This window comes from Carcharodon carcharias, chromosome 16, assembly GCF_017639515.1.
Source record: "Carcharodon carcharias isolate sCarCar2 chromosome 16, sCarCar2.pri, whole genome shotgun sequence".
Lineage (NCBI taxonomy): Eukaryota > Metazoa > Chordata > Chondrichthyes > Lamniformes > Lamnidae > Carcharodon > Carcharodon carcharias.
This window is the reverse complement of record NC_054482.1, coordinates 46,274,113-46,301,774: the sequence shown is the minus strand read 5'-3', so window position 1 is coordinate 46,301,774 and position 27,662 is coordinate 46,274,113.

Genomic DNA, 27,662 nt, shown 5'->3' with positions numbered 1-27,662 from the left:
GGCGAGTTGCACCGCCCGCTCGGACCTCAAGAAAAAGATGGCCCTCCCATACATCTTTGAGGCCGCGACAATGGCTGAGGGGCCGACAACCCCAGCCATAGCCTTAACGCAGGCCTCAATAGTCATCTCAGGGTGAGCGTAGCATTTTACCCCGAGGGCCCTGGTGAGGAGACGGAATGGCGACAGGGCAGCGGGAGCAGCAGGAGCTGCAGAAGCAACCACCCCCGCATAAGTCTTTTTTGTAGGCCCTGCCACCGGTGACAAAGCCGCCTCCACATTAGCCCTCGAGGGCCCGGCCACAGGAGATGTTGAACTGGCTTTAAGGCCAGAGCCACGCCCACCCTGGGAAGGATTGGCCATTTTTTTTTTTAAATTATATATATTTTTTAATATATATATTTTTTTTTATTAAATATACAATGTTCCTCCCTAGGGAGGGAGGTAGTAATAACCTCCCCCTTTTGTACAGGAGAGGAGAGGAGGGAGAGGAGTGAAGGACAGGGAGGCACAGGAGGGAAAAGGGAAGAGTCCAGGTGGGTGTCTCCAGTGAAAGGTGGATGTTGGGTGGGGTGTGATGATCTTCTTGCAGGGGGAGGCGATGTCTTCACCAGCCACCGTTGGCCTTACTGGGAAAGGGCTGGGTGGGGCGGGGGGGGTAGCAGAATGGTGGTTTTAACCACACACCCCCCTCTCTTCCTTCCCCAAACCTTCCTGCAGTCTTCTTTCCTCCCCCTACAAAACACAGTCCTTTATTGCCCCCACCTTACACAAACAATAATGTTGGACACCCACCTAGGATGTTGTTTTCAGACACAGTCCTGGCCTCCTGGCCTTCCTGTCCTGTAGCAACAGAAGCTGTTCTTCTTCTCTCCCTCTCTCTCCTTTTGCTCCACACGGGCAGGTCCAGCAGCAGCAGCAAACACCTTCAAGTGCAGGTCCAGCAGCAGCAGCAAACACCCTCAAGTGCAGGTCCAGCAGCAGCAGCAAACACCCTCAAGTGCAGGGGCAGCAGCAGCACACAGCAGAAGCAACAACCCCAAAGGCAGCAGCAGAAACAGTTGAAACACTGAGGAGCAGCAACACCAACACCACACACCTTCTCTCCTCAGTATCAGGAAACCAACTGAATCCACAATTACCTCCACGAGATCGTTAAGAAAATGAACTCTTGATCTTGGGATTACAAACCCAGTACCATAAGCACTTAGCTATTTAGGCCAAGCCAAAATTACATTGTTTCATAGTTTGCCATTGTGAAATTTGAACTCTTAATCTTGGGGTTACAAACCCAGTACCATAACCACTTGGCTATTTAGGCCCATCCAGCTTTTGCAAATGCACCTTTTCAGTAGAGTTGTTAAATAGCAATTACCGAAGATTAATTACCACCATGCAGTTATGGGTAAACGTTCTTTGTGAGAAAGAAAACTTTTTTTTACACATGGCTCACAGACAGTATCGACCATTATGAGAAACTTATGCCAACTTTTTTTCCTTTCCAGTTTAGGGATCATGGGGTCAACTGCATCACCCAACTGAAACTCCAATTGACGATGCTAGATCAAGACAAATTAGGCATCCAACCCATGCATGTTCATCAGGGCTATTCAAATATTAGGTAAAGAAAGGGGTTTGACACAGTTTTGGCCCATTATGTTTTCAGGAAAGAAGGAACAGAATCACATTCTCCCCTCTGTTTCTGATGATAATGAGCCTCGCTAGGCTACGGGTCCATAGGGGATTAGGAGCCCTCTTTTGCTTCATCCATCTGGCCTTAACAATGAGCCATTGCAGTAATTGCCAAAAGGTTATTTGATCATGGAGGGCATCACAGCTAAACACCAAACAAAAACAGAAAATGCTGGAAAAACTCAGCAGGTCTGTGGAAGAAAAACAGGGTTAATGTTTCAAGTCCATATGACTGCTTCAGAGTGGCAACAGCTAAATCCCATCTGTTCTTACCCAACATCCACTTTTCTGCAGGGGGTCACTGTATTTCAGAAGTGGGGACACAGGCTGGTTTTCTTTTCTTCTCTAACCCTGGACTGCGGAAGTCACCCACAAAGCTACATTCCACCTGAAATCAGTTAAATCAGCACAGATTGGAAGTAGAACCTGGGTCTGCATGGCTTAGTGCAGCAAGAAGAAGTGGGGGATGTTAAGGAAGTGTTTATCCAACTGGTCATTGAATGGGGAAATTAGATTTTTAAAATGGCATTCAACTGATTCACTAGAAACTCAGAAACAGCACTAAAACATGTAAGGTAAGTAGTTATATCAAAGAGACTGGACTTTGAATGCAGGTCAGATGAACTATTCCCTTGATGGTATGTCGCAAGAGATCTTTGTTGGAACTGGTGCTCTGTTTTATTTTTGAACTGATAAAGATCTAGAGACATATAAACATTAACAGCTATTTATCTACTTTAGTCCAGTAACAGCACTACAATACAATAATGAGCAAAATGGGTCAACCACTCATGCTATCAAGTATTCTGCCTTTGAACATTAATATTACGGTCAACTAGAAACTGCTTTGTCAAACTGTTCACAAGATAAGCACATTGCTGTACACAATGTAACACCTAGAGTTCTGGGTGGAAAAAATAGTATTTCCTAGTGTTGATAAAAGCAATAGGGAGTGGAAAATGAACTCCACAAAAGCCACTGCGCTCTAATGTCAAGAGCAAATCTATTTGCAGTTTTAAATTAAGTGTTGGCACAATAGAACACATGGGAGGTCTTGTGGCACAATTCCTACCTCTAAGCCAGAAGCTCTAGATTCAAGTCCCACCCCAGGCCTTGATGGCCAAGGAAGGTGCTTTCATAATGCAATCAGACAGGTTGAGTATCAACCTGCAAGTCCTTTCAACACTCACCAATGGTAGGTGGCAAAAGTGGGAGAGTTTCCTAGTCAGCCACGTGATGGAAAGAAAGTTAGAGTCGCTACCATCACTATTCATCCAGACAGCAACATGGGGAGAATTTTCTCGCCGTAGGGGGGCTGAGCGCCACCCTTAAGATTGGACGGGCAGCTATGTTCATTATTTAAATTGCTATTTAAATGGCCTTGATTGGCCTTTGACAGTTCGGCGGGCGCACAGCCGACTCCGGTGCGCGCCCACCAAACTGAAGATTTGAATGACGTGTGGTGACGTCGGGACTCATGCCCGACATCACCGCGCATCATTTTACGCATCAGTGAGCAGGGCCTGCCCACGCATGCCAGCCTGAAGATTCTGGCCCATGTATGTAAAAATGCATGTTGCCACAACAACTCAGACTCCCTGAAAAAACTGTAACACACTACCACAATAGAATGCAGATTAAAATTCTAACTGTGAATGGGGCCCTCATTAAAATTCAGTGTTCAAAAGTTCAAATTCCACCTTCAAAGCCTCAATTATTAATTACAGAATTATACAGGTCCTCCTTTTCTGTAAGAACTATTCTGTTAGTTGATGCATGCATCTAATGGAGTTCAAGTACCTTCACATTTACATTGCCATGTTGTTGGTTTTGGTAAACTGGCAATGTACAGAAGGCAGCAAGACTTGGTGTGTACCTTTTGTTAGAAGCAAAGACCAACTGTGTGCCCTACCAGTTAATTCAGAACAGATTGAGCTTGGTGTGGTAAAAATAGGTATGTGTTGCACCTGTGTTTTGATCCCCATAGAGACTGATAACTTTTAATAAGATATTTGAATTCTGGTAAATGACTGACAAGATTTCAAGTTCTAAGACTTTTACTGTAATAAACAAACTAAAACCAACATTGCCTAAACACTATATAGTAGGCAACTTATATTCTAAACTACAGAAAAGATCCTTCTCCATGGTTATACTTCACTCTGTCCCTTAAGTGGACACTTCATTCTCCAGGAACCAGTCCAAAGCTAATCTCAGCTCCTGATGGCTTGCCTCCTTCTCCCTTTTCCAGCCGGATGGCTTCTAATCCCCAAACTGACTTTCACAGAATGGTTACATTGGAGATTCCTGCCTCCAGCTAAGGCTAGATGAATCTTCCAGCACCATTTTTGGTGTTTAAGCCAAAATTATGCACATACTGCAGACGATGGTGTTTAGGAGCTCAGGTCATAGAATTTTGAGATGAGTGCTTTGCCTGATTCTCATGAAGTTGGTCTTTTCAATCTGAGTGTGAGGTGCCACCCGTATTCTGCATGGTGAACAATAGAAACTCTCTCTTGATCATTATTTACAGGTGTGAATATCTCGCACCTTCTTCCCAATAAGACAACCTGGGCCCCCTTTTAATCTTTAATAAATAATCCACCCAGCTTGTTGTCGGGCAGAGTTCAGAACAGATCATATGACACTCTTCATTCCTTCATTTTACCCTAATTTAAAGACACAGTGGAAAAATATAAAAATCTTACAAACTTTATATTAGTAACACCTGGTTTTTGAGTGTAAAACAGTTGCAAGGTATACCAATTTAACAGTGGGATGACATGCGCCCAATCTGTGTGGGCATTGGTCCCAAGTCTAAACTCATGTGGACAATCGTTTTTGTATTCTGGACCTATATATTAATTTGTCATTGATTGCATTAAATGGGGCCCTAATACCTGTTGAAAGATACCTTTTTGAATTTCAATTCATAAAATAATCTGTACATAAGATCTGCTTCAACTAAGAAAGCTTTATAATGCTAAATCAAAATATTATGCATGTTAGGGAGATACTCTGAGGGGGAGATATTCATTTGCAGGGTGCCACTTTAACCTAGACAGATTAAGCTGATTCACTGGGGACAGACAGTGCCACTACCTGCATAGCCCACGTGGGTGTCTCCCTCTTGATATCACTAAAGAAGCCGGGTGGCCTATGCTGCCCAGGGAATCAACATATTTTGCATAGAGCTGCTTGAAGTCGTGTTAAGAGAACTAACTTTCTATTGGTCATGGAAGGCCCCCTAGCTTTCCAGTGGACACTGCATGTTCCTTCTCTGGGGCCACCAAGAGCACAGACATGACTGCAGGAGAGAGGCAAGCAACCAGAGAAAATCTTTTTGTGGTCATGCTCATCTTGGATTTGTGAAGTCACCTTGTATATGCAATATAACTATCAAGGGCTTTTAAAAAAAATATAAGACATGTTTAAACCAAAATTATGTACATACTATAGACAATGGGGCTTAGGAGCACAGGTCATATAATTTTGAGGTGAGTACTTTTGCCTGATTGTACAAAATTACAACTGCTGGTGAACTTTGATCTTTCTATGAATAAGCAGACCAGTGGGGCCTTTCGAAAGTTGAAAATAAATCTTTAACACTTAGTTCAGGTAAATCAGACAGACAGTGATTGCCCTAAGTTTAGTTATCATGAATTAAAGGCCAGGGCCCAGATATTCCCCTGAGACAGGCCAAGTCAGGAGACCTTTAAAAATGGCAAGCGGGACCTAATCACAGGATTCCCGTCCCTATTCTCTTTTCCAGCTATTATCACCAGCAAGGGATAGGGTAAGGGTAATTAACTCGGATGCAACAATCCCAACCCTTGTTGGCTCCAAACTCCCTCTGCAATTTTGGTGGAATTGAGCCCATTCCATTAGGACACCTGGTTCACAGCCCCTCAGAGGAGTTGTGAAGCATAAGAGAACCCTAGTCTCAAGTCATCAACCTAAAAAAACAGCCACTCAACATTCCCATTGAAATACATTGCCTCTCTCAACTTCTCATAAAGCTGTCAGTCAATCACAGCCATTCATTGCATCAATTTCAAAAAGCTTATGTCCACTTCAGACCTCTTACTTTTGTCTAAGTAAACAAACAGCCATTGAAAAGCCACGTCAAGGAAAGGTTATTACAAGGCAATAAAAATGCCAATCAAGGCTTTCACTCCCATTCAAGCTGCGTAAACGTTGCCTGTTGAGCTAATTGGATTAGTCATTCTTGGAGCTCAGCGAAGCATTCATAATGAGACCATCTGACAACCGCATCAATAGCAGACATCTGTTTTTCTTGATGGCTTGGAGGGGGCATGGGAGATATGAGGGGGAATTGAGGGGGTATGGGAGGGTTGGAGGGAGAGCATGCGGTGAGGGTTTGAAGGCCTGATAGTCATGATTACAATAGGGCTAATGTCCGGGTAAATGGAGGTTGTAAGCTGTGCAGTTATTTTCAAAGTATCTTTCTTTTTAAGGCCTCTTCTTAGGTTATCAGTTTTGGAATAATTTCGAAGACTTGTCAATGGCTTTTTTGTTCAGTTCCAAGCGGATATTAAGAGAATGAATATGGAAGCTGCATGGGAGTGCTTGGAAGGAGCATGGGGTTAATGGAAGGGCTATGGAAGGGGCATGGAGATAACAGGGCATGGCAGGAATGAAGGGGCATGGGAGATATGAGGGGGAATGGATGGGGCATGGGAGGGTAGATAGGGGACAAGGGTCTGAGAGCCTAACAATCATGATTAAAACAGGGCTGATCTTCCAGTAAATGGAGGTGGGCCTTCTAGCCTGAAGGCTTTGCCATCTGACCATCTCTGCTACTGTCACAGGTCTGCCTCCTGAGATGGCGGGCCTGGCTCCAACCCGCCTCCACCTCTCCAACATGAAAGCATGGCAGGCAGTGACCCCTTAACAGAGACAGGTTTGCGGGGTCGCGAGCTTTCCCGACTCCCAATACCTGTCTCCTTGATGAAAATATGGCCTAGTGTCTCTACTCTTAGGGTTGATTAGGATTATCAAAGACAGTAATGAAAACACAAGATTGTCACATTTTCATATGGGCAGTTTAAGAAGTTTTATTTCATAAACTGTTTTACACAAATGCAATTTTGAAACCTTTCCAAAATATATCTAATGTTCATGTTTTGACAATTTGCTACTTGTATTCCTACTCTGATAAGATTTTAAATGTCCAAATGAAAATGTAACCATCTCTTGATTGCTATTCTATGACCTCAGTTGGAAAACTAATCTCCATTAAGGCAAAAACTAATCTCCATTAAGGCAAAAACAACCTAAAGAGGCAGGATCTTCCCCCCATTGCGGGGGGGGGGGGGGGGGGGGGGGGGGGGGGGGCTGTGTGTGTGTGGTTTGTGGGAGCAGGCACCAGTGAGCGGGTTCCTGATCAGCGCACCCGTTTGGGGGCACACCGCTATTTTATGTGGGCGGGCCAATTAAGGCCCGCCCAGCGTGACGTGCACCCGGAAGCTCTATGCGCTCCCTGTGCAGATGGGGAGGGGATTCCCTGAGCTGGGAGTGCGCTCTTTCGCGCATGTGCGCGAAAGAGTGCACAGATTTCCCTGAGGCAAGGTGCTGCCTCAGGGAGATCGGCTCAGGTTTCAAACATTGAATAAAGATGAGAAAAAAAATTATTGACATGTCCCCTCATGTGACACTGTCACATGAGCTGGGACATGTCCATTACTTTTATTTAAAAATTTCTGGAACATGTTAAATCCCTCATGAAACCTCATCCCACCTGTGGATGAGATTTCATGTTTTTTCTGAAGGCTACCTGGGCTCTTTGCCTGCCCAGCAACCTCAAGGTTGGACGGGAAGGTCCATTACATGTTTTAATTACTTTATTAATGGCCTTAAGTGGCTGTGGACAGGTTGGCGGGCACGCAGCCAAGTCAGCTGCGTATCTGCCAACCTGAAAATCTAAATAACGCAGGGTGATGTAGGGATGCATGGCCGACATCACCCCGTGTCATTTTATGCGTCGCTGAGTGGGCCTCGTCCCTGTTCACCAACCTAAAAATTCTCCCCATAGATTTAACCAAACACCACGCAAAGCATTTTTACCTTTTGAATTCAAAATGAGGTTCTTTTCACTTTGGTTTCTGTGGAACCAGTTGGAGGCTTGCAGCTACCTTTTGATTTCATACTGCCCCTGATCTGCACACCTAAAACGGTTATCTTGTTTTACCTACCACTGCCCATTGAATATTAATTCTCATTGTATCAACTGCCTCTGAACTAACCTCTCTCTAAACCTCTCTAACAATAAAACCCCTTTCATAGTATCAATTTTATTAGTAATATAAACATATTGTTTGGTAGGTGCTAGATAGATGTCAGTTTTCACCCTACTTCTTGAATGCTCTATTCAAAAAATGCAAATACACGCTATCTCTCTTACATATCAAAGCTAGTACGCATCAAAACACCTAGATTAACTGGCTTTAGTCCAACTAAGACACACTCACAGACTAAACCTCTATTTTAAAAGAACAATATTTTCCAAAATATTATATACATTAATAGCTTCATGACACAAGCAGCACATTTACAGAACTGAAACAAGTTAAGAATTCACTGGAGACAGGTCTGGCCAACACTGAAGCCAAAGTGAAGGACAAGGACAAAGTTCTGTTGCAGATAATGAAAGTTAAGACAGAACTAAGATTGGAAAATGTAAATCCGACACTGAAGCACAAGGAACTAGAGGGAAAAAAGCAATGGATGTCTCAGATATGCTGAGAACCATTGAGCTGAATGAAAAGATTCATAAGCTTGTAAAACGGTTTGACAATAAAACAGCAAACAAGTGTTTGGCTGAAATTGTGAAACAAATGGAAATGAAGGTTCCATTTGTGAAACATCCACATTGAGCAAAAACATGGCAGACATCGTGGAAAAAGAATAACCGAGTCCACTCTAGGAAAGAACAGACCGCACATTCCTGTCGGAAGGAATGGGACAAACCCACAGTCTTAAAAGCAGACAAGTTATTAACGAAGAGAAATGCAACTCAAAGGAATGCAAAAAGCAAATCAAATGGAGGCAGCCAAGTACCAGAAACACAGAGTACTGCTACCGTTCTTCCAAATGTGATAGACCAAGACGTGGAAGAACTGTCAAGCCTCAAGGCCATCTGAATTTATAAAGTCAAAGACTTGAGATGGGGGAGCAGGGATAGCAAGTAAAAAATGTATTGGAAAGGAAGGTTTTCTTTGGCAAAGGAAGAGGGATATTGTAGTATGTGCCTGCATGCCATTGTAATGTAAAGGCGCTCAGCAGAGCAAGGGTTAATTGACACTGGAGAATAGCCACGCCCACAGTACGGTGCGTAGAGTCCCATGGTAATAGACTGAGAAAACAGTCCAGGAAGAACACTCTGGAGCCAGCCTGCATGGAGGTAACAGCACTATGCATGGCTGTAACCTGGGATCTGTAAATAGTTAAATGTTAACAATAAATAGTTCATGTTTAAATATACAAGTCACCAGATCTCATCATTGAGACATCTAAAGAACCCACATTATAATAAAGGCACTTGTGGCTCAGCATTCTGATGTCATTCTATAATCCAGAAAATAACGAAATCCAGAAATGACTTGGTCCCAAGCATTCCAGACTGGAGAGGTTACAAGAAAGTCAGCTGTTAAGCCCGTCAAGACTGCTCTACCATTCAATAAGATCATGGCTGATCTGACTGTGGTCTCATCTCCATTTTCCTGCCTGAAGCCCATAGTGCTTGACTCCCTTGTAGACCAAAAATCTGTCTAACTCAGCCTTAAATATATTCAATGACCTGGCTGTCACGGTCCTTGGCCAGATCCCGGGACATGGGAGGGAGAGCCAGTTAGGGACCTAAATTGCTTTGTTTAAAGTAGATAAAGATTGACATTCAAGGCATCTGGTTTTGGAATAAAGCCACAAGATTCCACTGGTTTTGAACAAACAAAAACAAAGTTTACTATACAAATTCGGAAAGATAAAACAATTTACAATAAGTATCTTATACTCTAGTATTCAGGGTAAGTACATGTAAATTAACAGGTGAACTGTGGTTGAACACACCACACAACAGAGTAAATGACATATGCAACCAAGACAGAGACCATGGACATGTCAAGAACCAACTCAGATGTCAGTAAATGACAAGTCAAGCAATCTTATTGAAACTGTCTCACAAGGGATTCCCAGCTTTACCTTCAAAAGTCTCTCCTTTGAATTGTCTCCAAAAGTCGCTCCCACTTGGATGGCTTTAACAATGGCCCACTTCACAGAGGTTCAATCTCGTCTTCCCAAATTCCTTCTTCTGGATTCTTGAGTCTGCACTTCAGCCTCTACTTACTGGCGTTATTTCAGCTCTTTGCTGAGCAGTTAGCTTCACTGAGCTGGCGTTGCCCTTGAGTTTTCCGACCTCCTGTCTCGTGGCTGTATCCAGCTATATTTGACTCCCAGGGCTTCTTCTGAGCCCTCTTCAATTACCAGGGCCCTCTTCTCAGTTTCTCAGGGATAACAGCAGTACTTTTACTACACGGAGCTTCTTCCCTCTGCTCATGACTCTCACAAGAATGATCGCCTCCAGAAGAGCTGTTCACTGACAATTGAACTGAAACGGGGACCAATCAAAACATTCCCAGAGGGTCCCACCTTTGTTACTATGCAGGAACCAATGTAACCAGCATTGGAACATTCTGAACTTTAAATGTTACAATCTTCACAGACTGCTAATTTAGCACCCACGGACACAAAGATCAATGATTTCATGACACAACCTCCACAGTTCTCTGGGATAGGGAATTCCAAAGATCAATGACCCTTTGGGAGAAGAAATTCCTCATCTCCATCTTAAATGGAGACCCTTTATTCTGAAATCATGCCGCCTCATTTTAAATTCCCTCACAAAGAGGAAACATCGTCTCATCAGCTGTCAAGCCACTTCAATATCATATGTTTCAATAAGATCACATCTCATTCTTCTAAACTCCAATGAATATAGGGCCAACCTGCTCAACCTTTCCTCTAAAGACAACTCCTCCATCCCAGGAATCATCCTAGTGAACCTTCTCTGAACTGCTGCCAATGCAAGTCCTTAAATAAGACCAAAACAGTACTCAGTTCTCTAGGTACGGTCTTGTACATCTGTAGCAGGTCTTCCCTACTTTTACACTCTATCTCCATTTCAGTAAAGGCCAACATCCCATTTGGCTTCCTAATTACTTGCTGCACCTGCATGCTAACCCTTTGTGATTTGTGTATGAGGGCACCCAGATCCCTCTGCACCAGCATTTTGTACGGTCTCTCTACATTTAAATAATATTCTGCTTTTTTATTCTTCTGCTAAGTGGACAGCTTCATATTTTCCTACATTATACTCCATGCACCAAATTATTGCCACTCACTTAACCTACCTATATCCCTTTGTAGATCCTTTGGGCTGGATTTAACGTTCCCCACCAATGGGTTTCAAGATGGTGGGGCACGTTTAATCCAGTGGATGACCTGTTTGCTGCCTATACCTGCTTCTCCTCCCACTGCACTTATACCAGCGATGGCATCAGGTGGTCTGGCCACCTTTGGGCCAGTTGAGGCCCTTAAGTGAGCAATTAATGTCCACTTAAGGGCCTCATCCCACTGCCACTAGCATTTAATGGTGGTGGAAGAGGCTCATGCCAAGTGGGCAGCCAGGCAGATTTTCCTGTGAGGGCAGGTGGTGGGCATGGGGTGGTCACTCCTTAACTGTTCCCCTGGGACTATCGGGGGGCCCCAAATTGTAAAGCTTCAGGTTACCCTCCATGGCATCTGAAGCCTCAGCCCCCACCGGTCTCTCCAAACACTGACAAGTTCTGATGTATCACAACTCATCTGCTCATTGCCCCGAGTGCAATACTGGCAATGGTCACTGCTCCCACTGATGCTACCACACATCGAAAGCTGCCAGTCTCTGATTGGCCACCAGCTCTCTGAGTTGGGATTTCCTGTCCCTGACATGCAGAAATCCTGCCTCCAGCCTATTAAAGGCCAATTGGCAGTTAAATGACTGTGGGGCAGCCTTTCTTCCTGTGGGCGAGCTCCCCCGATTTTAGCTGGGAGGGACGGGTCTGCAGTGCCCCATATGATTCAACCCCTTGGATCCTCCTCACAACTTGTTTTCCCACCTATCTTTATTATTATTAGCAAATGTGGCTAAAATACACTTTGTCCTTTCATCTAAGTCATTACTAAAGATTGTAAATAGTTGAGGCCCTAGAACTGACCCCAGTGGCACCCCACTAGTCAGTTTGCCAACCTGAAAATGACCAAATTATCCTGACTCTATGTTACTGTTCTATCCATGCTAATACATCACCCTCAGTATCATGAGATCTTATCTTGTGTAGTAACCTTTTACATGGCACCTAATCAAATGTCTTTTGGAAATCCTAATACACTAAATCTACTGGTTCCCTTTTATCCTCCCTGCCTATTATATCCTCAAAGAATTCTAATAAATTTTCAAACATGATTTCCCTTTCATAAAACCATGTTGACTCTTGATTGTATTATGATTTTCTAAATGTCCTGTTACTATTTCCTTAATAATGGATTCCAGCATTTCCCAATGACAGATTTTAGGCTGACTGGCCTAGAAATTTCCTGCTTTCTGTCTCCCTCCTTTCTTGAATCATCATCTGAGCCAAAGTCCTAAAGGACAGATATCTCTCTCCATTAGAGAGAGACAATTTTGGCAACGTATTCGTAGCATGAGCGGCACCATACCAAACGTTTGCCGTAAGGTGAGAAGGTAGGGCTTCCATAAAATACCACAGCCAGTACAGGGATTAGACCTGCACAGTTGGCATCATTCTGCATAACACTCTATCCTAGCCAACTGGACTGACTGAAGCCCCCATCCTTCCTGAATAGGAACATTATATTTGCTGCTTTCCAAATTGTTGAAATCTTTCTAGAATCTAGGGAATTTTGGACGATTACAACTAATACGTTCACCATCTCTGTGGTCACTTCTTGATAGTTTGCTCTCATATTCTAATTTTTCCCTCTTCATTTTTTAGTCATCTTTTGCTGGTTTCTAAAATTTTCCCAATCTTCTAGCCTACTGCTAATCTTTGCAGCATTGTATGCCTTTTCTTACAATTTAATACCATCCTTAACTTCCTTAGGTAGTGAATGGTACATTCTTCTCACAATGTCTTTCTTTTTCAATGAAATATATATTTGTTGAGTGTTATGAAAAATCTCCTTAAAAATTTGTCACTGCTCACCTACTGTGTTACTTTCTAACCTATTTCCCAGTGCACTTTAGCCAACTCTTATCTTTGTGGCTTAGTAAATGTCTTTATTTAAGTTTAAGACTCTTGTTTCAGATCCAAGTTTCTCACCCTCAAACTAAATATGAAATTTTATCATGCTATGACCACTCCTCCATGGAAGATCCTTTATTATGAGATAATTAATAAATCCATCAGCACCTCCTTTAGCCGGTGCCACCACCATCAACACCCCTTTGACCTTTTGTTTATGACATCTTTGGCAATCTCTCCTTTGCCTCCACCTATCGCTGGCCTTCTATCCAGCTTGACCTGCTCCAACCTCTTTAAACAGTATAAATTTCACCACATTTTCAGTTCTCTTAGCTCTAAAGAAGTCATACCAACTCAAAAAGTTAATTCTGTCTTTCTCTCCACAGATGCTGTTAGGCCTGCTTAGTTTTTCTAGCACTTTTTGTTTTTGTTTCAGATTTCCAGAATCCACAGTATTTTGTATTTATCTTAATAAATCCTGTCTCATTATACATTACTAGATCTAAAATAGCCTGTTCCCTGGTTGGTTTCACAATGTATTGTTTCTATGAAACTATCCTGAATAAACTCAGTGAACTCATCATCAAGGCTAATTTGCCACTTTGATTTGTCCAATCTATATGGAAATTAAAACTGACCAAGGTATTTCAAAATCTTTCTTACATGCTGTCTTATTTTTTGAGTTATACTCCTAGTGTAGCTGCCGTTAATTCTGTCTTTTTAACATTTTTACCGACTATGGCCCTATTTGCTGATGCACATTTATGTTTATACACACTGTTCCTTCCCGTCACATTTGGGTTACTATTACCCAGATTGCTACCCTTGTCCTTGTCCTAATGATTTAAAGGTGTCTCAGATGAGTTCCTTGAGGTCATGAGTTCACAAAAATGTGAACATTCAACAACAAATGGGGTCAATATTAGAGATGAAAGTGTTATGAAAATGAGGAAACAAGTTATTTTAAATAGAAAATCATGGACATCAATTTCCTTAGAGCCACTATTTTCCACTCAATTCAGGCTCATAATGTCCTCAGACATGACCAACTGTTATTAGACATCAAGTAGTCAATATAGATTTGGCCCAGTTTTATTCTGAGAGCACCGACTGCTTTACTGCAGGGTAGCAATTGTTCTTCACTACTTCATCAAATGGTCATTATTCATGTGTAAGACTTCTCATTGCCTGTTGATAGGTTATCTGACTGGGGAGACATTTATATCTGAGCCTTATCCTATCCTCAGTCAATGAACAGCAGAGATCAACCTTTTTACTTCAATTCTTTTAACTTTGTTGTCTTGTATCATTTCATCACATCCTCCCTGTCCTGCCCCACCCCAACAGACATTGGTTACGTGAGGATATTGTTCTGGAAGCAATACCTGTTCCCCAATACTTCAGCCAAGGGATTGTTCTTTATGTTTGAGCCTTGCCAATGTCAATATTTTATTGAACTGGAGGTTACACAAAGCCACTATCCAGTAAAAGGCTCGATCAGAAATTAAACTTCAGCAGTTATTGCTCCTTAAAGGCACTAATCCAACCCTAGCAACTTTAAAGACTCCAAATGCAATCGCTAACTCAGCACAGACCTAGGATCAAACCAGGAACCTTCCTGATCTATATAATAGTAGCATTTAACCAGCTGAGTTCTTGTAAGAATTCCAATAATTGGATCAAGTTTTTGGTCAATGTAATAGGGTGAGATGCACATAAAAACAGCTAACTGACTAAATGTGAAAGAAAATGGACATGTTTACTTCTAATACAATTGTACGTATTGCCACATTCCAGATTTTCCTGTATGGATAAGGTCAATTCTCACTAATTTATATAGATTTTAAGCTGCTGAAATGAGCACATGTTAATGCTGCTGTCTCAAAAATAATTAAATCAGCATAAGAATAGACTTATGCGGTCCCCCAAAATTAAAAATGACAAAGCAACGAGTAGTAGAGTATTTCTGATTGGACTGAATTGCTCGTGTTTCATGAGCCATAATTTGGGCATCCATGATTTAATGCACAACTCAAAATGCTTTTCAATCAGTGCACCTTAAATGTTCCTTATCCCACTTATCTATGTCTATGAATCGCTTTCATGTTTTAATTACTTGTTCTAAAGTAGTGTGATAAGAGGCAAGTGTTCTGAGAACAGCACATTCCAGCCTGCAAACCGGAAACCAGTTCATCAACAACATAAGAAAGAAGACTTGAAACATGAGCAGTTGGGATAGGGAATTCTTGGATAATGGCGGGGTGGGGTGGGGTGGGGACAGAAAGCAGAAATGAGTGTTGCTGTTCTTTACTTTAATAATTGACCAAAATGGTTATGATTGTTCAGTTAATGGTAACGTATATTGTTGTTTTGGCTGTCAGCAATTGTGGTGGAGGCAGATACAATCATGGCTTTCAAAAGAGAATTGGATCATTATTTGAAGAGAGAAAATTTGCAGGGCTATGGGGGAAAGGTGGGTGAGTGGCACTGGGTGAAATGCTTTTGCAGAGAGTTGACCCAGACACGCAGATCAATGGGCCTCCTTCTGTGCTGTGACCATTCTATGATTCATTCTATGATGTCTAATTAAATACTCCAGGCTGCCAGCATCTGCAAAGACTCTTATAAATGTTCTGCATAAAAACCAAGGGCTACATTTTATGTGCCCCTGCCGGGCATGTTTTCTGGGCATGCCCACCCCACTATCTTCCCTCTCACCCCCTGAACTCACCCCCATAATATGGGCCCTGAAAGCGGCAGCCTGCCTGCCATATTTAAATAGATAATCAAGGTTCAATTAAGTTTGTTACCAAGATTATTGAGCCTAATATTATGCTGCCCATGCCATAAAACATTTAGCGTGGGCAGTCGGGCAGGAATGGGAAGCCCGATTTTTTAAATAATCTCATAAAAGGGTGGGAAGGAACGGGTTTTTTCTATCTTCAGCAGCTGCACTTTGTTGATCAGGGTGCGCCACCCCCCACCAAGATAGAACCTCCCCCCTTTCTTCCTACCTGCCTGCAGCTTTAAACCCACTGTCCCTCGTCCTTCCCTGACCTGCCCAAGACACTGGACTTACCTGTTGCCAGGGATCCATTGGGCCTTCTTCCTCCTTTCTTGCAGTCCCAGCACTACTGTGCTCTTGGCGCTGCAGGGACTAATGGAGCTGCCAGCCAATTGGATTGGCTAGCAGCTCCCAAAGACAGGACTTCCTCCCAACTGAGTGGTGGAAGTCCCGTTTGGTCCTTGTTCAGCCCACACACAATGTGTTATGGCTGCGGGGTGGGTCAGTGTGGAGCAGGTCAGCTCCACACCGACTTTGCTTCCAGAGGGGCCAGCCACTCGCTTCCCCCACACCCCATAATATTCAGTCCTATGTCTGTTGGTAGTTGGTGATCCCTTTGGATCCACTGTATAGTTATGCATTTTGTATTTATATTTTAGATTTCCACCATTTTTAAAATTTATATAACAATGTCCACGGCTAAGGAAGAACCTGTAAAGGAAATTCTGTGTGATTTTTACTGATGTTCTCTACTGTAATAATGGGCTAGATTTTATGGCTGCAAATCAGGCGGGTCAGCAATCCAATATCGTCCCGTCAGTTTCTGATAATATGGAAGGCAAGAGGGCACCAGAATTGGAAGCCCATCTGCCATTTTGAAGAAAAAACAATTAGCAAGCTATTGAGCATGTTAAAGAGGCAACTGACTGCAATTTAACATTGCCCACTCCATTTTTTGGTAGTCTAATGGGAAAAACATTGGGAATAATTTACAGCAGGTATGAGGAGGTGGCACAAGGGTGGGTAAAAGGCTGCACGGTCTCATGTAGCTGCAGGGTCTGCTGCTGAAGTTGGCAGCATTTGGCTATTAGTAGATATTACTTCCTCAGTTTTTAGTAGTTGACATTACAAATAAGGAGAGAGTGAAAGGGAAGGGGGCCTGGAGAAAGGGCAATCCTGGAGGGTGAAGAATCCAGCAGAGGAAGCAGAGATTGCTGTCCAGGCTCCTCCAGTGAGGAAGAAATGAGGAGGAGGAGACAGAAGAAGCCAGCTGTCCAAGGGCAGGTGAGGCCTGAAATTCAGGCAGGACCGCTGTGCAAGGGACATAACAAGACAGATAACAACAATAGCCCATTTGTGGTAGGAGAGGACACTATCCTGTGCAAGAGTCTTCAGGCAAAGGGTGAATTACATCCAGCTCTCAGAGTGCCAGTGTCTTCAGACTACATTACTCTAGGGACACAGTGATCTCCCTTTGTGAATTGCTGACTGGGAAGATTTGTTTAAATTGCATTGGTAGCTACCCATGCCTGTCACTCTCAAGTTGGCTGTGGCTTTGAACTTTTATGCATTGGAACTTTTATCCAGAGACCTTTGTGGCACATCTGAAGTTTCAGCTTACCATTGCATAAAGGTTGTCACAATGTTCACGAGTGAATTACTTCATCTCCTTCACCACTGATGATGTTAGCCAGATTAAAGGCAATTAGGGTGCATAATAAATGCTGGCCTAGCGAACAATGCCCACATCCCGTTAACAAATAAAGAAGAAAAAAAATCAAGCCAAGAAAGCCAGAGGTTTTGCATGTATTACTGGACTCCTCAAAGATCAAGGTGTGATAGATTACACGCAGGTGGCCATTAAAGCTCCATTGGGCCAGCCAGGGGTATTTGTCAATCATAAAGGTTTTCATTCCATCGATGTCCAACTTGTCTGTGACTGTCGTCAAAAGGATCGTGCAGATGTCTGCTCACTATCCTGTGAGTAGTCATGACCCTTATATCCTTAGGCATTCACAGATGACAAGGGTGTTCCGTTCACCAGTGCCGTCGGATGGTTAGCTTCTTGGAGGAAAGGAATATCAGCTGACGATATGGCTCATGATCCCGCTGTGAAAGCCAAGAAAAATGGCTAATATGCGTTGCAATGCGCACCATGCATCTACATGGGTCATCATTGAGTAGATCACTAGCCTGCTTGAAATGAGATTTGATGCTTAGACCGTGCAGGTGGATCTCAGCGATCTTCTCTGGCTCGTGTCTCACTAATTGTCATGGTCTACTGTGCAATACACAACCTGGCGGTTCAGAGAGCGGAGGCCCTGGCAGAGATGATCTAATGGGAGAGAGCTGCATCCTCTGATGACGAGTCTCGGGAAAAATCTGAGACAAGCTGGAAGTCATTGTCAAATAGAAAGTCCATCAGTGGTCTGTGCCCCGCCATTTGACCTGGCAGCTGCAAGAGACGGTGAGGATTCAAAGCAGAAAGTGCTGTAAATAGTCAGAGGGTCTTTCAGCCGCTGTGGAGGGACTAACAGAGTTAAAGGGTAGTATATGAATCTTTTACTGAACACTTATTATTCAGAAAGGGAATAGGACAGGTGTGCTCAGATGTTATTTCCTCACCAGCAAGGGTCCTGATTGAGACACTGCTGGCACATTAATCCACTGAATGGAAAACCATGTTCTCATCTGCTGCTGCTCTACTGCTTCAGTGTCTGCTATGGATGCTGCCTTCATCAAAGAGTACTTCATCAAATGTGGATTTCTTGTGAAGCTGCCATCAACCCAATGTCAGTGTGCCTTTAAATGGGTGGCCGTGATTGGCTTCCGGTTTATGGCTTAAGCCCGCTCACGCTGAACATGCCTGAATGGGTGTGGAAACCCCTTCCCAGTGCTAATCGGCCAGCTGATGTTTGAAAAGCACAGCGGAAATAAGCGGACCACACTTCATGTTTCACCTCCCTCATCCGGCCAGAAACTGTAAAATCCAACTCAATGTTACTTTGTCATCTTTCAATATGTTGCATAAAACACAATTTAAGGCTCAGTTTTATTTAGATTAAAGAGTAAACTGGAAGTCTGATGATAAATACAAACCTTTGGTCAAATCATATTCAAAGCCTCAGAGAATTTTAAAATGGGCTGGATGTATTCATTCAGACCTATGCCTAACTTTGTGCAATCCCACAGGCTAGGAAGTGTTATATTTTTATGACGCCAAGCTGTATTTTCCTTTGCTCCCACATATTTCCTGTGGACTTCCTGAAATCCTTTTCCCACCAGATTTTTCTACTTATGTTAATACCATTTTTTTTCACCTTCTGCTATTGGTCCATAATCAAATATTGTTTTTCAGTCCAGAGTCATTAGTAAGATCCACAGATTCCAAGAAGCTTCTTCCATACTTATTTTTCTTCTCTTCTGCCACAGCTAGAATTCTCCCATAGTCAAATTAACTAATGATATTGCCAGCCTTGGGTTCAGTTGGTAGCACTCTTATCTCTAAGTCAACAGATTGTGTGTTCAAGAACCACTCCAGAGATTTGAGCACAACATCTCAGCTGACACTCTAGTGCAGTACTGAAGGGGTGCTCTACCGTTGAAGGTACATTTTTTCTGATGCAACGTTAAACTGAGGCCCCAACTGTCCTCTCAGGTGAACGTAACAGATCCCATGGCACGATTTGAAGAATGGGGGAGTTACATCACGAAAACAGATTATCTGGTCATTATCACAATGCTACTTGTGGGAGCTTGTAGTGCAAGTATTGGCTGTAGAGCGCTTGGGATGTCCTGGGGTCATGAAAAGCACGTTTTTCTTTTTCCCTCCATTGGCATCAGGAGGGCACAGTTGAATAGTGATTATGTTACTGGACTAGTAATCCCTAAGTCTGGATTAATGATCTAGAGATATGGAAGGAATGTTAACCTGTCAGGATAGGTGGCTGTTAGTGCATGTGGAAGGTTAAAACATCAAAAAAATTCCAACCTGTCATGAACCAGGAACCCATCAACCTTTGCATTTAGCATATTGGCTGCTGTGCTTTCTACATTGCAACAGTAACCAAACTTCAAAAATATTTAATTGGCTGTAAATAGCTTTGGGATATGCTGTGGTCATGAAAAATATAAATGTAAATCTTGTTTTTAACTAGAGTGAGTTTGTGAGCTTGCAGGAAAACGGGGACAGGCAGGTGTGCTATTATAATATACTAAAAGCTAATTGGCTGAGTCTTTAATCATGGATTTTTTGCTTTAACTGCCAGGACACTGGTTTCCTGGAATTTGCCAAGTTGAACAAAGGGAAAGGACAGCGGGGATTGACAGGACTGAATGATTGACTGTCTGGAAAGCCTTTGGGCAGAAGATTGCACTCGTCGGGCAGGCGCGCACCTGACCTGAATAAGCATAAAATGATGCGCAATGACGTCGGGTGAGCATTCCCACATCATCATGCACTTGCACAATATTTCAGTCGGCGAGCGTGCGCAGGAGCCGGCAGCATGCCCACCGATAATTAACAGACCAAATAAGGCCATTAAAGTAATAATTAAATGAGACTTTTCACTACCCATCCAACCTTATGGTTGGCGGGCAGGTGAAAAGGCCAAGTGGCCTTTGGATCTTTTGTGAAACTTCATTCACGGCGGGATCAGGTTTCAATCAGTGATTTTTTTAAAAAATGTTCAAGCTAATCTGTAACATGTCCTGCTCACGTGACAGAGCATATGAGGGGACATATTATTAAAATTTTTAAATCTTTATTTTTTATGTTCAAAAAGCTTCAGCTCCCTGAGGCAGCTCTCCCTGAGGCACACCCATGCTTGCCCTCCTCACCCTCTCCCCCCATCTACACAGGTAGCACTGAGCGCTGCAGCACACAATTCACGCTAGTTGCACGTTAACTGGCCAGTCAGTGTGAAATGGCTGTAGGAGCCTGATTGTGGGCGGCGGTCGGATTCCTAACCACTCCCAGGCCCACCCAGCCACCGGAAAATCCTGGTCTTTAAATACTGAAGTATGACAGCTGCTTCTTTTGCTCGCAGAAGTTGTCCTGAGAGTGTACTTTCCCTGCTTTAATTTCCAAGGCTTCAGAGGTTACACATTTACCTTAGTTTTTTGCCTTTGATCAGCAGTTCCGTGTCAGAATTCTGAGCAATATGGAAGTAGCTGATGCAGCTCTACCTTGGACCTCCAATGGAGAACAAGAGGAGCACCAGCTACATCACCAGAAGCAAGAGCAGTAGCAACTTTCTCCTCAGCCTTTAGCCACTCCACAGGAAGGGGTGGACATGAAGTTCCAGATCACAGGAGGCAATATGTCCAGCGCAGGCAAAGGATTAGCTTTCTTGACAAAACTAAGCACCAGTGCCTCAGGAGGCGCAGATCCTCACTTGTGGGTGATGCTGATATTTGTAGCCTCCTGGAAGAAGACCTCTTGCCAAGTTGGGCAAGTGGACTGCAATGCCAAAGTCACCACAGCCTAAATTTCACCTCCTGCTCCTTTGGGGGATCTACTGGTAACGTCTATAGAATCTCACCATCTGCTGAGCACAAATGCATTTCCCAGGTGATGGAAGCCATGTTTGCCAAGACTGCCACTTACATGCAGTTCACTATTCATGCAGCTGGTCAGAATGAGAGCGCTCTCAGATTTGCTACTCTAGCTGGATTCTCACAGTTACAGTGAGTCATACATTGCACACATATGGCAATCAAGGCACCCTCAGGTCAACCAGCAGTGTCCATCAGTCAAAATGGATTCCACTCCAATAATGTTGGTATGTATCACCAAACAATTATCATGCATACGTATGTAAGATACCCAGGAACCTGCTATGATGCCTTCATTCTGTGCCAGTCAGTCTTCCACAGATATTCGCACCTCCAAGGAAAGTCAGCAGTTGGTTCCTTAGAGATGTAGCTGATGAAGCCTGTGAGGATCCCTACAACTGACACACAGGAAAGGTGCAACAAGAGTCACATGAACACAAGTGTGGTCATCGAGCAAGTCATTGGGATGTTGAAAATGTGATCCAAGGACCTGGACAGATCTGGAGACACCCTTGAGCAAACACCAGCACTAGTGTCCAGAGTGATAGTGGCGTACTGTGCCTTGCACCACACAAAACAGCAGAGAGGGCTGCAGCTACGTGAGGAAGGTGAAGATCGCACTGCATCTTTGGAGCAGGAAGAGGTGGAAGAGAAAGAGGAGCCCAATGGCCAGTCACTTGCCAAGGATGCCTGGGACGGATTCTTTCAGGCATGCTTCAGCTAATCTGAGATAGTGCAGCCATCTGACATAACAATGCTGATTACTGTGCCCATTCCTGGCCCCTATCACAAAGCATTCCCACAGTTGACAATCCATCCTTCTCCCAACTATTGCTCATCTTATACACTCGTCATATCATTTTTCTCAAGACTGCTGCCAATTGGCAGGTAACAATGAGGATGACTGGCAAAGAATCATCAAAATTAAGTTCATGGTTCATAAATCCTGATAATAAAGGTGAAAAGTGACACGTTAACAAACTTTTAAACACCCAAGTGATTTCCCTTTTTCCTATCCGCCCAATGAGTTTTGGAACCTGGGAGGACCTCGCCAAATACTGTCACTCTGGAACCTGTTCAGGGGCAGATGTGGCCATCAGGATAGGAAGAACAATGTGAGGCTCAGACTGGGGAAGTCGGGTTGGGCAAGAGGGGAGGAATGGAGTATCACAGAAATGTGATAGCTAATTAAACTTAATGTTCCATAATAAATATGATTTTTTTTTGTCAGGGAATTTAGTTCCACCACATTTTTGGTGTCCTTTCTTCTTGTGTGTGAAATTCACATGAGCAGTAATTGTTCTAATTGGAGTGAGTAGACTGAGGGTGCTTGTGCATATATATGCCAGTGTACATTGAATATATATAATTAAAATTATTTTAGTATAAGTTTTAATCTATTTCTTGAGAGTATTCATAGCAGAGTAATTCAACATTTTTTTCCCAGGAAACTACCAATGGAGACTTCAATAATTTCTCAAACTGTTACAGTTATCAGTTTCCATTTAAGTGGATATATGACGCAGCCAATGTTAAAGGCTGAGTTGCTCAAATCTCAGAGGGAAACTTGAAATGACTCGTAACTCATTTTTGCAATTTGTATGTTTTGAGATGCAGGCTTTGAATTCAGTAGTAATAAGACCACTGAGTTTCACAAAGTTTTTTATAAAACTAAATTAAACATTTATTAATACAAGAAAAATTGTAAGCACATACATATGTCTACAAAATTACTACTATAATAATTACTTAAATCGCCTAATTAATGAATTTCAGTTACATCCCCGTTAGGGCAACAGTAAAACTCACAGATTTAAACAGACACCTGGCAGAGCACACTCTGGATATTTGCATTCAAAATGAGTTTCTTTCAGCCCTGGGACCTTGCAGGCAGACTTGAGGTTTACAGGCTGGAAGCATCTCACATTTGATGGATCATAAACTGCCTCTGCCTTACACACAATCTCCTTTATACATATCTTTTTCTTTGAATGTAAATTTTCCATTGTATATTAGGTTTTTAATTTTACCTCTTCTAACATTAATATCCTTTGATTCTGCCAGTTTTATTCGTAAGCTAAAAAAAAATTGCTTGGTGTCTTCTACCTAGGTGTAAAATTTCACCCATTCTTTTGAATGCTTTATTTAAAAACGCAAATTGCTCCCTTGACACTTAAACTTCCCCATGTTTCTATCTAATTACCATTTCAAACCTACTTCTTTCTATACATCAAAGCCTCTAGATAAGCTGGCTTTAATCCTTTTAAGACATACACACATAGACACTGACACCACTAAGCTCTATTTTAAAAAATAATTTCCAATAACATTATAGACATTAATCTCTTCATGGCAGTGGAGAAAACTGTATTACGTGTAATTTAACTGAATACACAGCACAGAAACTGGCTTTTCAGCCAAACTAGTTCATGCTGCTGTTTATGCTTCACTTGAGCATCCTCCCATCCTTCCTCATCCAATAATCCACCATTTCTTTCTCCCTTATATGCTTATCTAGTTTCTCCTTAAATGCATCTGTACTATTTGCCTCAACCACTCCATGTGGTAGAGAGTTCAATATGCTCAGCTCTCTCTGTTTGAAGAATTTCTTCTGAATTCCATATTTTTGACTATCTTATATTGGTGACTTCTAGTTTTGCTCTTCCCTACTCGGTCAAATCCTTTAATAATTTTGAAGGCCACTCTCAGATTTCTCTTTTCAAGAAAAAAAAAGACTGCGCCTTTTCCTGATTGTTATAACCTTACAATTCTCATCTGATTCTTGTAAGTCTTCTTTGTACTCTCTCCAGGTCCTTTATGTTCTTTTTATAATATGGCAGCTAGAATTCCATACAGTACTCAAAGTGTGATTTAACTAAGGTTTGATGTAAGCTTAGCATAAACTGTATTGATTTATAAAGCATAAAAACTTCAGTGGTTCTACCCAGACTTGCTTGTGGTCCTTGGTAAATTAGAATTGACATAAATGTTCTGCATTGTTGTTGCATTGTCAGTAATTCAGTCTAATATCATGCTTTTAGTTTGAAAGTATTACTCTGCCATTGGGATATGTCCACAAAGCAACGCATACAGCATTTCTCATTTTTGAAAAAAAGTTACAAGTACTTCATGAGAAACGTTCATAAATCTACAAACAAAAAATTCAGGTGCAAGTAACTTTCTAACAGCCAATTTAATAAAACAGAATTTTGTTAGCGGCAATGACAATTTCAGTTGTGCTCCACCATAATAATTCTTTGAATAAGTTGCTGCATCACAGAAGAATACTTAATAATATGGTTGATGTCCTGCTTTTATGTGTAGTGACACTTAGTTACTAACCAGTTTTCTCCCTTTAAGGTCACTGTTCAGATGGTGCAGAAGAGGTCTACATAAATTCTCATAGGAATCAGAGTTTAGTGAGAAACATTTGCAGACTACTAGATGCTTGTAAATTCTGAGCTCCTGGTCTAAAGATATATGAAATCGCTGCCCTTCTGTTTTTTATTTAATATTTATACTTTTAACATCAAGTCCCAGATTTTAAGTTTGTAATGTATTGGGAGCAGGATGATAGCATGAAAGAAACCCAGAAGTGCAGCACATCTGTCAATGGCTTTTGAACTTATCTGCTTCATTATAATTATACTTTTAGGGTTCCTGTCCAGTCGCCAGCAGCGGGCATGAGATGGATCAGCATGAGTTTAGAATTGGAAAGAGAAGCAAGTGTCGGAATGGAATCCAGATGGGCAAAGATCCCATTTGATTGATGTCTCCTGATGTGCTGCTGGGGGCTGTGAGAAGAGAAGACAGATACTCTTGCCCAGCAATAAGAAGGAACATGCTCCTGAGACAAAGAAAGTAATGTTGGAGATTGTGGAAGTCAGCAGCAGGATCGTGATGTCACTCTCCCAGATTCAGTGCAGAAAATGCTTTAATGACCTAAGTAGGTCCTGAAAGCTGAGCATCCTGCAGTGTGTTGTTATGACACAGCAGATGGCAAATGCTGAGTTGTTCAAATCCCAGAGGGAAGCTTGAAACAACCGTCACAATTAATTTTCAATTTGTATAAATTTCAAGATGCACGCCTTGAATTCAGTAGTAATAAGACCACCAAGTCTTATAGGTTTTTTACAAAACTAGATTAAACATTTATTAATAAGAGAAATGATTTTAAATACATACACAAATCTAGAAATTACTACTATGACAACTTCTAAATCCCCTAATTAATCTAACTCCCAGTTACACTTTCGTTAAGGCAAACATAAGACACATAGGGCTGAATTTTCCCAGGATTGCACTAGGTCTTTTCATCACTCCCAACTCACACACTCACGAACCCATCACACACCCACAGGGCCCCCACTCACTGCCAGTGCAAGGGGCAACACCATTCACTCTTTCATACACACTGTCATTGTCCTCATCCCAGCCATGGGACCACTCACCACCCACACAGGCCAGGCATACTTATCATCTGGCCCGGCAGGCATCCTGATGCATTCTCCCCAGCTCCATTCATGCAGGACAAACTGGCTCCCAACAGGAGGGAAGGGTTGCAGACAAGTGGAGGGATGCTGGAATTCAAAGCTCTCACAGAATTTGAAAACAGAGCCATCCAGCTGGCTGGCGATGAGGTTGAAGTTGCCCTACCAAGTGAGGATCCAGCAGTGCAACATCCATCAGACAGCCATGCCTTGAGCGATGTGTCCTCTTTCACTGGCCACTGCCATGCACTAATTATCTCCCCTTGCTTTCACAGGCACATCTGGGAAGCAGCAGACGAAGTCCATGAACCAGAGCCTCCAAGCAAGCTCCGAAGAAACCTCTGAAGAGGATTCTGAAGGAACCCTCTCTGAAGAACCATCACAGCGCTCACCCACACCCTCCACCAGCGCAGAGACACACATCTCGGTGGGACCTAGCTTTAGAGTAGTCTCGGGACCACAACCTAGTGAGCACATTGCACTTTCTGATCCACAGCAGGCGGAGAGGCAGGGACTCCCAGGTCCCCGACACCCAGAGGGCTGTTGGAGGCCAGAAAGTTGCTGAGTCCGAGTCAGATGACGGGCCTCTGGACTCAGTTATGGCACAGTTGTTGGAGCTGCAAAGGCAAGCTCGGGAACAACAGGAAGAGATGGCCGTTGCCCTCCTCAGATTGCAAGGCACAATGGAGGAGTCCGTCTGTCTTCAGGCTGAGATGATAGCGCCATCATTGCAACGCACCTAGGTCAACACTGGCAGGATGGCGGCTGCCATAGAGACCTTGGCCCAGGACGTCACTCCTGCACTGCTGCAGGGGCTTAACTCTACCACTGATTCCATAGTTGGCCTCCAACAGCATGTATGTGAGAGAGGTGCTGGGCAGCTCAATTTCACTCCAGCTACCCTGTCTGCTCATGGAGTCAGCCAGGGGCCCCCGGTCAAGCATAGGGAGGAGGATCAGCAGGTGCACACTCCGGGGCCATCCGCCCAGGTGACTCTGGGAGTGACTGGCCCATCTGACTCCCCTCTGCCTGTGACCTCCGCAGATCTAGCTTCACAGGCCGAAGAGGGTGCCACTGCCACACAGCAGGACCCCGAAAGCAGGCTGGGGACATCCAAGTCTTGGCCCTCGAGAGGATGCCCACCAAAGTCATCACAGACAGGCATCACAGTCAACAGGCTGCCTCCACAGAGGATGTACGGGGAGCACCAAGACGTAGCGGCAGGGTTAGGACAGTTAAGGAGAATTAGTTGCACAGCCTTGTACATAATGTTCATTATTGTCAATAAACTCCTAAGAATGTCTCCCTGCCTATGGCTCCTTGTTCTGATGAGCAGTATTCTTGTCACTCAGATGTGAAACATTTCTGCATAAGATAAAAGGCAGGTGTCTCAGTCCAGGGCTTCTTCGCTGTTTTCTGTGCAGTCTTCAGACCACAGTGATGGTCCAGCCTCACACTCCCTGGAAAAATTACTGATGCCTGCACCTCAGCAGTGCTGGTCATTGCTGCCAGAATGTAGTGGGCAAGGTGTCACAGAGTTCTCTCATACTCTCTGTGTGCTCTCAGCACCTTTAAGGTGGGGCTGGCCCCATCACACCAGCATCTGCGACCAGTGACGCTGTGCACCAGATCCTGTAAGGCTGAGGTGCTGAAGGTGGACACAGCATCAGATGCATCTAAAGTTTCATGGCTGCATTTCTGAGATGGCCCTGATCATGGAGCACAAGCGAGCTGCCCTCGGCCAGACAGGGCTCAGACATTCTCAGAGGCCATGTGAAGATCTATGAAGTGTCCTCACTGCATGTTGTCATCATCCTCCTG